Below are 12,852 nucleotides of genomic sequence, written 5' to 3' on the forward strand. Positions count from 1 at the left end.
TCTCCACCCGGAGGAGCTGAGAACTCGGGGCCCCGCTCCTCAGTGCGCCCCCAGAGAAAAGCAGTCACTCCCTTGTCCCTGGTCTCCGGCCGCACCCCGTGCTCACCCGACCTGTGACCGAGCGTTTGTATCTCTGGCACCCGACCCCGTGTGGAGTCTCCAAACCCAGCAGATCCCTGCGGTGCGTTCCCGCGCCGCTCCTCCCCGGGAAGGAAGGGGAGTCTCCCCGGATCTGCCGCCTGTTGGGTCCCTGCTGCAGGAGCAGTGGCCCGACTGGGCCGCGGATCACAGTTTATGGCCACCCCAAGCTGAGAGCCCGCGCCTCAGCTCCGTCTCTGCAGCTGGCTTCCCCGCTCCGATACCTGGGAGCTCTGGCACACTCAGGTACCCCTGGTCTTTCTGTGACCCCAAGGGTCCTGAGACCCCACTGTCCTGCGAGGGTTCCACCCCCGCTTAGCCACTGGAGCGACGTCCCTCAGCGGAGCCGACTGTCCGATTTTGTGCCCCGCGGCTCTAGCACTTGCCAGAAGCGGCGGGCGGAGGCCCCTCCCCCGCCGTCTATCCTCCCGAATATCGCCTCAGATTCACTTCTCCGCACGTCCTACCTTCCAGTAAGTGGTCGCTTCTCTGTTCAGAGAGTTGTTGCTACTCTCCTCTTTGATCTCCTGTTGAGTTCGTAGGTGTTCAGAATGGTTTGATCCCTATTCAGCTGAATTCCTGAGACCAGACAAAATCTAGGTCTCCTACTCCTCTGCCATCTTGCTCCGCCCCCCCTTTTTTTTTAAAGATTTTATTTATTTATTTGAGAGAAAGAGAATGAGAGATAGAGAGCACGAGAGGGAAGAGAGTCAGAGGGAGAAGCAGACTCCCCGCTGAACAGGGAGCCCGATGCGGGACTCGATCCCGGGACCCCAGGATCATGACCTGAGCCGAAGGCAGTCTCTTAACCAACTGAGCCACCCAGGTGCCCCTTCTGGAGAATTCTGACAACCATAACTTATAGAAATTATTTAAAAAACAACCATTTAGGGGTACCTGGGTGGCTGAGTTGGATAAGCATCTGCCTTCAGCTCAGGTCATGATCTTGGGGTCCAGGGATCAAGCCCCGAGTTGTCCCAGTTCTCTGCTCAGTGGAAAGTCTGCTTCTCCCTCTCCCTCCACCCCTCCCCCCAATCATGCTCACTCTCACTCAAATAACTAAATAAATCTTTAAAAAAAACTCAACCATTTAAAATCTCTGGGAAATGAACTAGGATGTATAGCAAATGAAGGAATATTATTCAAGAAAATCTATGAAGATTGGTAAGAACAGTGAAAGTATATGCCAACTGAGCCATGTACCCACACCCTTCCCCACTTGCCTCAGTTTAGAATGAAAAAATTCCTACCCCAGGAAGGTGCAGCCAGGAACACAGGGGTTTTTCTCTCTCCTTAGATTCCAGTCTAAAGCTGTGATTCTCCCTGGGAGTGTCAGGCCATGAGAATTTCTCATTCTCCTAGCTCTGTGCACAGAAGTTCTACTCTAGGCAAGAACAGTTGAGAGATCTAGAGCTCTCTTCCTCATTTGTATCTTAGATGGCAGAGACCAAAAATACTGAAACCATGATTTGTCCTTGCTCCAGCTCAGTTGTAGGATGGTGGTTCTAAGCCAGGAGAGCCAAATTGAGAAGACCAGAGACTACCATCCCAACCTAGTACCCTGCTCATAAATCTATGGGTGTCACTTTGAGAGAAGGAGGTCATTGTCCCCACTTCAGCTCTGAAACAGCAGATGCAAAGATTTTGCCTAGGAGGAGATGTAGTTCATAGAAAGAGAGAGAGCTCCTAAATTTTCTCCAAAGGAACTTACTTTATTTGGGACGGAGTATGGAAAAGTTCCAGCCTAAGGTCACCCTTGAAAACAATGGAGATTTTGATGGTAAGCAATTTAGAGGAGGCTGTTGTTATTTTAATTAAAATTCACAACAAGCTAATAATAGACCAAACAAGAAGTTTATTAGAGAGAACCAAGGAAAGGGACAGCTAAGAACACTCCTGGGGTTGGAAAAAGTCTCATAGACCTACCTCAAAGACTACTTTCTATAAAAAGGAATGCACTTTATTGATTCAGACTATGGTAAAGTCTGCACCTTAAGGCATTGAAAACCGTAGAGCATGCTGCTGGTAATTAGTGGAGTTTCAAACTGGTAAAATCAGGAACAAAAGAAGATAACACTACTAACTTTATAAAAATCAAAATAGCCATAAGGGATATGACGAACACTCTATGGCAAAAAATTAGCTAACTTAGGTGAAATGGATAAATTCATAGAAACACATGAAGTACTAAAACTGATTCAAGTGGAAATAGAAAATCCAAATAGACTTATAACAAGTAGAGATTGATTTAATAATTTAAAAGCTTTCCACATGGAAGAGCCAGGCCAGGTTTCACTGGTGAGTTCTACCAAACATGTGAAGAATTAGTACCAATCATGGACAGATTCTTTCAAAACACAGAAGAAGGGAGAGCATTTCTCAACTAATTCTATGAGACTAGTATTAACCTACCACCAAAACCAGAAAAAGATATCATAATGAAAGAAAACCACAAACCAATATTCCAGGAATGCACATGCAAAATCTTCAGCCAAGTACTAACAATTAAATTCAGCAACATATAAAAAATATTATACACCAGGACTGAGATTTATCACAGGAATGTAAGGTTAGTTTAACATCTAAAAACCAATTAGTGTAATACATCATATCAATAAGACAAAGGGAAAAACATAACCAACTGAATAGACCTCCCTCAAAATGTATGAACATTCCAACATTCTTTAATAATAAAAATACTCAACTGAGTAGGAATAGACCTCGGAACTTCAACTTGATAGTGGGTATCTATGAAAAGCCTATAACTAGAATCATGCTTAATGGTGAAAGACTGGATGCTTCCCTCCTAAGATCAGGAATAAGACAAGGATTTTTGTGCTTGCCATTCTATTCAACATTAAAGGGGAGGTTCTTACCAGGGAAATTGGACAAGAAAATGATATAAAATGTATCCAGATTAAAAAAAAATGTATCCAGATTAGAAAAGAAGTGAAACTATCTCTATTTATAAATGATAAGATCTTATATATAAACTATCCTGAAGAATCCACTAAAATAACTCTGGAACTAGTAAATGAATTCAGCAAATTTGAAGGTTACAAGCTCTATATACAAAAATCAATTGTACTTCTCTCTATAAAAATAAACAATGTGAAAGTGAAATTAAGTAACAATGCCATTTACAATAGCATCAAAAAGAATACAATACTTAAGAATGTATTTAATAGGGGTGCCTGGGTGGCTCAGTCGGTTAAGCGTCTGCCTTCGGCTCAGGTCATGATCCCAGGATCCTGAGATCGAGCCCTGCGTCAGGCTCCCTGCTCCGTGGGAAGCCTGTTCTCCCTCTCCCAGTCCCCCTACTTGTGTTACCTCTCTCACTGTCTCTCTCTCTGTCAAATAAATAAATAAAAATCTTAAAAAAAAAGAATGTATTTAATAAAGTGTGAAACACAGACTCTGAAAATTAGAAAATATTGTTGAAAAAAAACTAAGGAAGACATAAATAAATGGAAAAACAGCTCATGTACATAGATCAGAATACTTAATATTGTTAAGATGGGAGCATTTCCTAAATTGATCTGTGGATTCAGTGCTGTCCTGTCAAAATCCCAGCTAGCCATTGTGCAGAAATTGATAAGCTGATTCTAAAATTCATATGAAATTGCAAAAGACCCAGAATAGACAAAACAATTTTGGAAGAGAAAAACAAAGTTGGAGGACTCACAATTCCCAATATCAAAACTTATTGTGAATATATACTAATCAAAATTATGAGATCTAGCACAAGGGCAGGCATAGAGATGAATAACAGAACTGAGAGTCTAGAAATACTTCTTTACATTTAAGTCAATTTATATTTGACAGAAGTATCAAGACAATTTGGTGGGGGAAAGAATAGTCTTTTCAACAAATAATGCAGGTACAACCTGGTATCCACATGTGAAAGAATGAAGTTGTACTTCACAAAAGAATTAACTAAATGCATCACAGAACTACACATAAGAGTTCATACTATATAACTTGTAGAAGCAAATATAGGATTACACTTTTATGACCTGGGTTAGGCAAAGCCTTTTTAAGGTTGACACAAAAAGTACAAGAGAAAAAAACAATATAAAAACAAAAACAGATAAATTGGACTTGGTAAAAGTTAAAAACTTTTATGTTTCAAAAGACACAGCTCAGAAAGTGAAAAACAATCCACATATGGAGAAAATTTTTGCAAATCATAGGTCTGATAAAGTACTTGTATAAAGAATACACAAAGATTTCTTGCAAGTAAATAAGAAAAGGCCACCAACTCAACTAAAAGGTGGAAAAAGGTCTGAACAGACATTTCTCCAATTAAGATATATGACAGCTGAGAGGCATATGAAAAAGAAATGTTCAACATCATTACCATTAGGGAAATGCAAATCACAACATAATTTGATACCGCTTTGCCCCCACTAAGATGGCTACAATAGAAAAGACAGTTAATAACAAGGATTGACAAGGATGTGGAGTAATTAGAATCCTCATGCACTGTTGGTGGGAATGTAAAGTGGTGCAGAAAATTTAGAAACAGCCTGGCAGTTTTTCAAAATGTTAAGAATAGAGATACCATATGACCCAACATTTCCACTCCTCGGTAAATATAAAGATAAACGAAAACATATGTCCACACAAAAACTTGTAAATGAATGTTTATGGCAGCATTATAAATAATAGCTAAAAAGTAGAAACAGTCTATCAATTGATGAATGGATAAATTAAATATAACACCAATATAGCAATGGAATATTACTTGGATATAAAAAGGAACAAAGTACTGACACAAGCTACAACATATATGAATCTCAAAACACTATGCTAAATGAAAAAAGCTAATCATAAAAGACCACACACATTTTATAATCCCATTTATATAAAATAAAATGTTCAAAATAAGCAAATCTATAGAAATGGAAAGTAAATTAATTATCTCCTAGGGTTAGGGGAGTTGGAGAAAGGGAAATGACTACTGATGGGTACAGATGATAAAGATGCTTTTAAACTCATTTTGGTGAAATTTGCACAAATCTGTTGATATACTAAAAATCACTGAAGTTTATATGGATGAATTGTATGACATGTTAATATCAATATCAATAAAGCTGATAAAAAAGATATAACTATAACTTAGACTAAGTAGTTAGTAGTAGAGGTGGTGAGAATTCAATGGCTCCAAACATATTTGCAACTAAAGGCAATGGACTGGATAAAGGAAAGAGAAGTGTTAGATGAATCAATATTTTTGGCTCAGTGGGATATAATTGGCATTAAGATTCAGAATAAATATTTGGAGTTTAATGTTTGAGTTCATATGCAAATATTTTTCAAATTAATGAAAGAATAAATGTGACTTCTATCATACAGGAGTCCCTATGTCTCTTATTTCTAGTTAAATGTGAAGGCAAGTTTCTATAATGACTTCCAATGATTTCTGCCTATTGGTATTCACTAGCTTGTTGAATTCCCCTCCCTTTGATGATGTGCTGGACCTAATAACTCTCTTCTAATGGGTAGTGTATGGTAAAAATGATGGGATTTCATTTCTGAGATTAGGTTGTAAAAGTTCTGGATCTCTTAAAAGCTCACACAATTGTCAAAAATGTTTCAAATTTATCTATGCTTAGATCTTTTGCTTCTTGATATTTTATTTAAATGCTTCATGCTTATGTAAGTGTCTATTCTGCTGAGTGCACAGACTGCCTTGTTCATTATTGAACCTTCAAAATACATTATTTGCTACCTAGTGAACTTTCATTAAGCCAATATGTGGTCACAATTTTATTTTTTATTAAATATTCTTACCTTCTCTAAATTTTCTTTTTTTTAAGATTTTATTTATTTATTAGAGAGCGTGTGATAGAGAGCATGAGCAGGGGAGAGGGGCAGAGGGAGAGGGAGAAGCAGACTCCCCGCTGAGCAGGGAGCCTGATGTGGGATCATGACCCTGGGATCATGACCTGAGCTGAAGGCTGATGCTTAATGACTGAGCCACCCAGGCACCTCCTTCTCTAAATTTTCTATCTTTGAAATACCCTATTAACTATAATTATCAGGGTTTTTTGATATCTCGTATTTGTTGTACAGCATAAGTCTGTATACTGCATAATTTAGTAAAGATATAGGCATAGCAGCTATTGAAAGGCAGCTCTCTGTCAGTTTTATATCTTTGTGCCGTGAATTCCAATATTACACTCCTTTTATTTATTTATTTATTTATTTATTTATTTATTTATTTTAAAAGATTTTATTTATTTGACAGAGAGAGAGACACAGCGAGCAAGGGGACACAAGCAGGGGGAGTGGGAGAGGGAGAAGCAGGCTTCCCACTGAGCAGGGAGCCTGATGTGGGGCTCTATCCCAGGACCCTGGGATCATGACCTGAGCCAAAGGCAAACACTTAACAACTGAGCCAGCCAGGGGCCCCACTCCTTTTATTTTTTAATTAAAACCTCTACATAAGTGATACTTAAAGATTTTCCATAGTTACTCTGGTGAGTTTGAGTTTTTATGAGAACAATTTAGATGTCAGCATTTTTCTTATCAGAAAAGTTCTCTAATTATGAAAAAAATTATACAGAGTTCATAAATATATGTAGCATTTTCAAAGTAGAATTTAAAAACTTATGCCTTTATTTCAAGAATTCCTAACTTATTTACTCATAAATTAGATGCATGACTATTTAACAAAATATCAAGAAAAACACATAATTATTGGAAAGTTATCATTGAAGACAAGTCTGTATTCTTCTTTTTTTCCTTCAGGATATTTATGGTCTACTACTACTATTAGTGAACTGAAGGGCCTCATTTATTGTTAATGGAAATGTAATTGGAAAATGTTAATGAGTCTGTACACAAAACTTAAAAAAAACAAAATATTTTTTAATTTCTTTTTTTCCCCTCATAAATCTATTGTGGAATAAAAATAAATAATCCTGGCTTATGTTACAAGCACTCCTGCTCTCTAGGTTTGAAAAAGAGGTGTAGGTTAAGTCAGGAATAATTTTTGGTAACATTTTCATCAAGCACTTTAATGTTGGCCAGTGTTTCTCATTCTCTCGAGCTTTTGTTTGTTGTCATCTTTGAAGTGTTGCTTCTAGTTAGTGAGATGCTCAAGCAACAGAATGAAAGCAAAAAAATGTATGGTTTACTAAAAGAAAGAATCCAAAAATTTTTTTCCCCACCCTACTGCCATACAAGTATAGTATCTTATAATTAACATATCTTGGTTGACTATACTTATCATTCAACTAACCCTCTACACAAGCATAAAGATACTCACATGACATATATGGTCATGTAATAGGCATGCATACATATATATATGCACACATAAACACATTCATACATTGAATATACATGTGTTCGTGGATTACGCCTATACATATACATATCCTCCTATATATAACACACATGCATTCACACCACATACATAAGTGTGCATGGATTTAAAAATAATAGTACTTTGAAAACCTTCAGAACTGATCATTGAATTGAGTAAAGTCACAAATTACAGAATTACAATTACAGAATTAATACACAAAAAAATGTTGACTTTCTTTGCACTAATAAGGAAGTAGCAGAAAGAGGAATTGAGAAAACAATCCTATTTACAGTTGCACCAAAAATATAATACCTAAGGGGCGCCTGGGTGGCTCAGTCGGTTAAGCGGCTGCCTTCGGCTCAGGTCATGATCCTGGGGTCCTGGGATCAAGCCCCGCGTCCGGCTCCCTGCTCGGCGGGGGGCCTGCTTCTCCCTCTCCCTCTGTCTGCCTCTCTGCCTACTTGTGCTCTCTATCTCTCTGTCAAATAAATAAATAAAATCTTTAAAAAAAAATATAATACCTAAAAATAAACCTACCCAAGGAGGTGTAACATCTGTACTCCAAAAACTATAAAACTCTGATAAAAGAAATGGAAGATGACACAAATGGAAAGATACTCTATGCTTGTGGATTGGAAGGACCAATATTGTTAACATATGCATACTACCCAAAGCAATCTATATATTTAATGCAATGCCTATGAAAATACCAACATTTTTCATAGAACTAGAACAAATAATCCTAAATTTATATGGAACCACAAAAGATTACAACTGGTCAAAGCAATCTCGAAAAAGAAGAACAAAGCTGTAGTGATCAAAACAGTATTGTATTGGCACAAAAATAGACACATAGATCTATAGAACAGATTAGGTAGCCCAGAAATAAACCCATGATTATATGATCAATTAATCTGCAACAAAGGTGCAAGAAAATGCAATGAGAAAAAGACAATCTCTTCAACAAATGGTGTTGGGAAAACTGGACAGCTATATGAAAAAGAATGAAACTGGACCACTTTTTTGTACCATACACAAAAATAAATTCAAAATGGATTAAGGACTTAAATGTGAGACTTGAAACCATAAGACTCTTAGAAGAAAACATAGGCTGTAATTTCTTTGACATCAGCCATAGAAACATTTTTTTTTTTTTTTTTAGATATGTCTCCTTAGGCAAGGGAAACAAAAGCAAAATTAAATCTTTGGGACAACACCAAAATAAAAAGCTTCTGCACAACAAGGGAAATCAACAAAACAGCAACACAACCTACTGAATGGAAGAAGATATTTGCAAATGATATATCAGATAAGGAGTTATATCCCAAATATATAAACAATTTGTACAACTCACCAAAAAAATAATCTGATTAAACAATGGGCAGAGTACCTGAATAGACAATTTTCCAAAAAAGACACAAATGACCAACAGACACATGAAAAGAAACTCAAAATCATTAATCATCAGAGAAATGCAAATCAAAACCATGATGAGATATCACTTTACAACTGTAAGAATGGTTAGAATAAAAAAGACAAGAAATAACAAACATTGGTGAGGATGTAGAGAAAAAGGAACAATCGGACACTATTGGTGGGAATATAAATTTGTGCAGCCACTGTGGAAAACAGTATGGAGGTTCCTCAAAAAACTAAAAATAGAAATATCATATGATTTAGCAATTCTGCTACTGGGTATTTATCCAAAGAAAATGAAAACACTAATTCAAAAAATATATATATGTACCCCTATGTTTATTGTAGCATTATTTACAATAGCCAAGATATGGAAGCAACCCAAGTGTCCACTCATAGATGAATGGATAAAGAAGATGTGATATATGCACGATGGAATATTACTCAGCCATAGAAAATAATGGGATCCTGCCATCTGAAACAACAAGGACTGACTAGTGGGTAAAATGCTAAGTGAAATAAGGAAGAGAATGACAAATACCATAGGATCTCACTCATATGGAGGATTTAAGAAACAAATGAAGTAAAAGGAGAAAAACAAAAACAAAAAAACCCAGAATCTTAAATACAGAGAACAAACTGGTGGATGCCAGAGGGGAGGTGGGTGGGAGAATGGATGAAATAGATAGAGGGGATTAAGAGTACACTTACTGTGATGAGCACTGAATAATGTAGAGAATTGTTGAATCATTATATTGTACACCTGAAACTAATATAACACTGCTAACTATACTGCAATAAAAAATGTTATTGACAAAAAAAAAAGAAATGCAATGCTTTACAGTAATAAAAGCTCTTCTAAAATGATGAAACAGTAAAGAAACAGTGTTGCAATATATCTCTCTCTTGATTTTTAGGCATATTACAACAGAAAATGAACTCTATCCATACAGAATTTAGACAAACACTACAAATAAAACCATTCTGATTGTTTAACTGCTTTTGAAACATCAGTATAAAACTAGTAATATGTCATTTGAATCATTTTTGTGTAAGTGTGAGAATAACTGTGCTTTTGACTGATAACCCCTCTGACAGGCAAGGTCATACCAAAGAATATCAGGTTGGAATAAAAAAAAAGAGATTTAAACATTTTTGATTTTTTTCAGTTTAAATTGGTCATTTAGTTCAAAAACCTCTTTCCATAATTGCTTCAGTTGCAACTAGATGAGTATTTCAAGATGTTCATTCCAAATTTGTGGACCGATGATGTCAATGATCACAGAATTTTAGAAATGGAACTGATCAGTGGATTATCTGGTCCAGTACTTTTGGTTGGCAGATGAGCTGATGTAAATTAATTATCTAAAAACTTTGTGGTTAAGAGAATGAAAAAGGAAATCATTACTATTTCAAGGGAGGAAACTGGGGCATGAAGACATTAAATGAAATGCCAACTGTATTAAAACTTGTTACTTGCAGTCAGGACTAAAATATAGCCTGCAAATATCTCATGTAGTGCTTTCCACTATCCTATCCCATCTTGATACTATTGATGGTTTTGAAGTGTCATCTGGATGTGGAAAGATAAAATTTAATAGGAAAGAAATACATTCCCTGGCTCTCTGGACAACACACTTACTGTCATCCTATGTTTACAGCTAAAGATGGGTTTTGGATGTCACTGCTTGAAGAGTTCTGAGAAGTTTTATCGAGGTGAACTCCAGAAGGAAAAGAACAGTGTCATTTCAGTATGTGTGTTTAACAGACTCCATTTTAGTTGTAATATTTTGCTTATGCAATATATAACAAGATTATTTTTTACAAAATATATTTATAGGTTTCAGTCTAGCGTTTAGCCACACTGACTAAACAATGTAATTGCTCTGAATGAACTCTAAATAGCTCTCAACATTTCATTACAAAGCAATTACATCTGAGTCTTTCCCAGTGTTTTTGGCATGGCCTTTTAGAAAAAGAAATTATACAAACAGGTGAAATCAACCATTATGAAATATAACCCACATGCTTAAAAAGCAAGCCTTCACAGTGAAGGTGAGGTAGGGGAGGTTGAAGTCAAATGATAAACAGTTTATTGTCAAGGTAACTGCAAAGAGAGAATTCAGCATGCTTACTCAAGGTAAGTTTATTTTTTTGAAAAGGGAATATTTACTTAATTTTACAATGCTATGAAGTAGTACAAAATTTATTAGATATTCTTTGAAAGTAAAGTGAAGATTAACCTCTTGTAAATCTGTAAATCTGTATTTTAAAAAAATATTTGGCTTTTATAAAGGGAAGCATAACTGTGTACTTGTCTGGATTTGGAAGATCATAATTGGTTAACACCTATTGAGTGCTTACTGTATTGCAGGCACTGCTCACAGATATGTGTTCTCAAATATGTATCATATCCTCAAATATGTATCAGTATAACCCTATGAGGTAGCTTTTACTATTATCCTCATTTCTACAGCTGGGGGCACTGAGACACAGGGTAAGTAATTTTTGTTCAAGAACAAGCAGCCATTGATGGAAGGTTGGGATTCAAACACAAGCGTTGTGGTGCCTGTGTCCATGAACTTAATTGCTTTTTGTGCTACACACACTTACTTATAAGGATACTATGCACAGATCTGACACACATCTGGGGATTTAGAGGTGGAAAGAATGGTGAGTCATTAACATAATAACTAGGTATAACTTCATAAAATATCATAATACTTATTTGGCTTTAGGTCTATGTCTCCTAATGTGGCTTTTAAAAAAATGAAACATTAACAATCATGCAGTGCAAATTAACTCTTTAATTTATTTATTTTTTAATTTTCTTATGTTAGTCACCATACATTACATCATTAGTTTTTGATGTAGTGTTCCATGATTCATTGTTTGCGTATAACACCCAGTGCTCCATGCAGAATGTGCCCTCTTTAATACCCATCACCAGGCTAACCCATCCCCCCACCCCCTCCCCTCTAGAACCCTCAGTTTGTTTCTCAGAGTCCATAGTCTCTCATGGTTCCTCTCCCCCTCTGATGTCCCCCCCTTCATTTTACCCTTCCTACTATCTTCTTCTTTTTTTTTAACATATAATGTATTATTTATTTCAGAGGTACAGATCTGTGATTCAACAGTCTTACACAATTCACAGCGCTCACCATAGCACATACCCTCCCCAATGTCTATCACCCAGCCACCCCATCCCTCCCACCCCCCACCACTCCAGCAACCCTCAGTTTGTTTCCTGAGATTAAGAATTCCTCGTATCAGTGAGATCATATGATACATGTCTTTCTCTGATTGACTTATTTCACTCAGCATAATACCCTCCAGTTCCATCCACATTGTTTATTTTAAATGAAAACTGCTTATTTTAAGATAGGTTTAACTCAGGCCCAGGGTCTTTGGGTGATCCACATACCCCTTGCGACTATCTGTTCCCACTGTGTGAAGATGTGAGAATGGGCATCTGAGTATTTTTCTGAGGAAAAAAAATGGATTGTTAGAGGGATATATGGTTTACCTAATATAGAGCAGGGTGGGCAAACTTTTTCAGTAAAGGTAAATATTTTAGGCTTTCTGGTCCATATGTGGTCTCTTTTGCAACTATTCAACTCTACTGTAGTGCAAAAGCAGCTATAGACAATACATAAAGGTAAGTGTGGCAGTGTTCCAACAACATTGTATTTATGTTCATTAAAATTTGAATTTTATATAACATCTATGTCACAAAGTATTATTGCACCTTTGACTGTTAGTCAATCATTTAAAAATGTAAAAGACAATCAAACAAACAAAACCCACCCCAAGATGAAAAATATCTTAGCTCAGGGACAAGAAAAAGCAAGCAGCAGGCCAGATTTGGCCTATGGGCCATCTGATAATTTGTTAGAATGCAAATTCTCAGGCCTCTCTGAAAATCTTTGGAATCAGAAACTTCAGAATTGGGCCCAGCAGTCTGTGTTTTAAAAAGTCTC

General features: G+C 36.6%; 1 protein-coding gene across 2 annotated transcripts in view; it reads right to left on the bottom strand.

Annotated features, from left to right (window-relative positions):
• The window catches only part of LOC112826011 (bifunctional heparan sulfate N-deacetylase/N-sulfotransferase 4), a 403,078-nt gene that overhangs the window by 125,049 nt on the left and 265,177 nt on the right, over nt 1-12,852 (bottom strand). The gene's annotated exons all lie outside the window — the stretch shown is intronic.

This window comes from Callorhinus ursinus, unplaced genomic scaffold, assembly GCF_003265705.2.
Source record: "Callorhinus ursinus isolate GAN/ISIS: 27379988/994484 unplaced genomic scaffold, GSC_fseal_2.0 scaffold4, whole genome shotgun sequence".
NCBI lineage: Eukaryota > Metazoa > Chordata > Mammalia > Carnivora > Otariidae > Callorhinus > Callorhinus ursinus.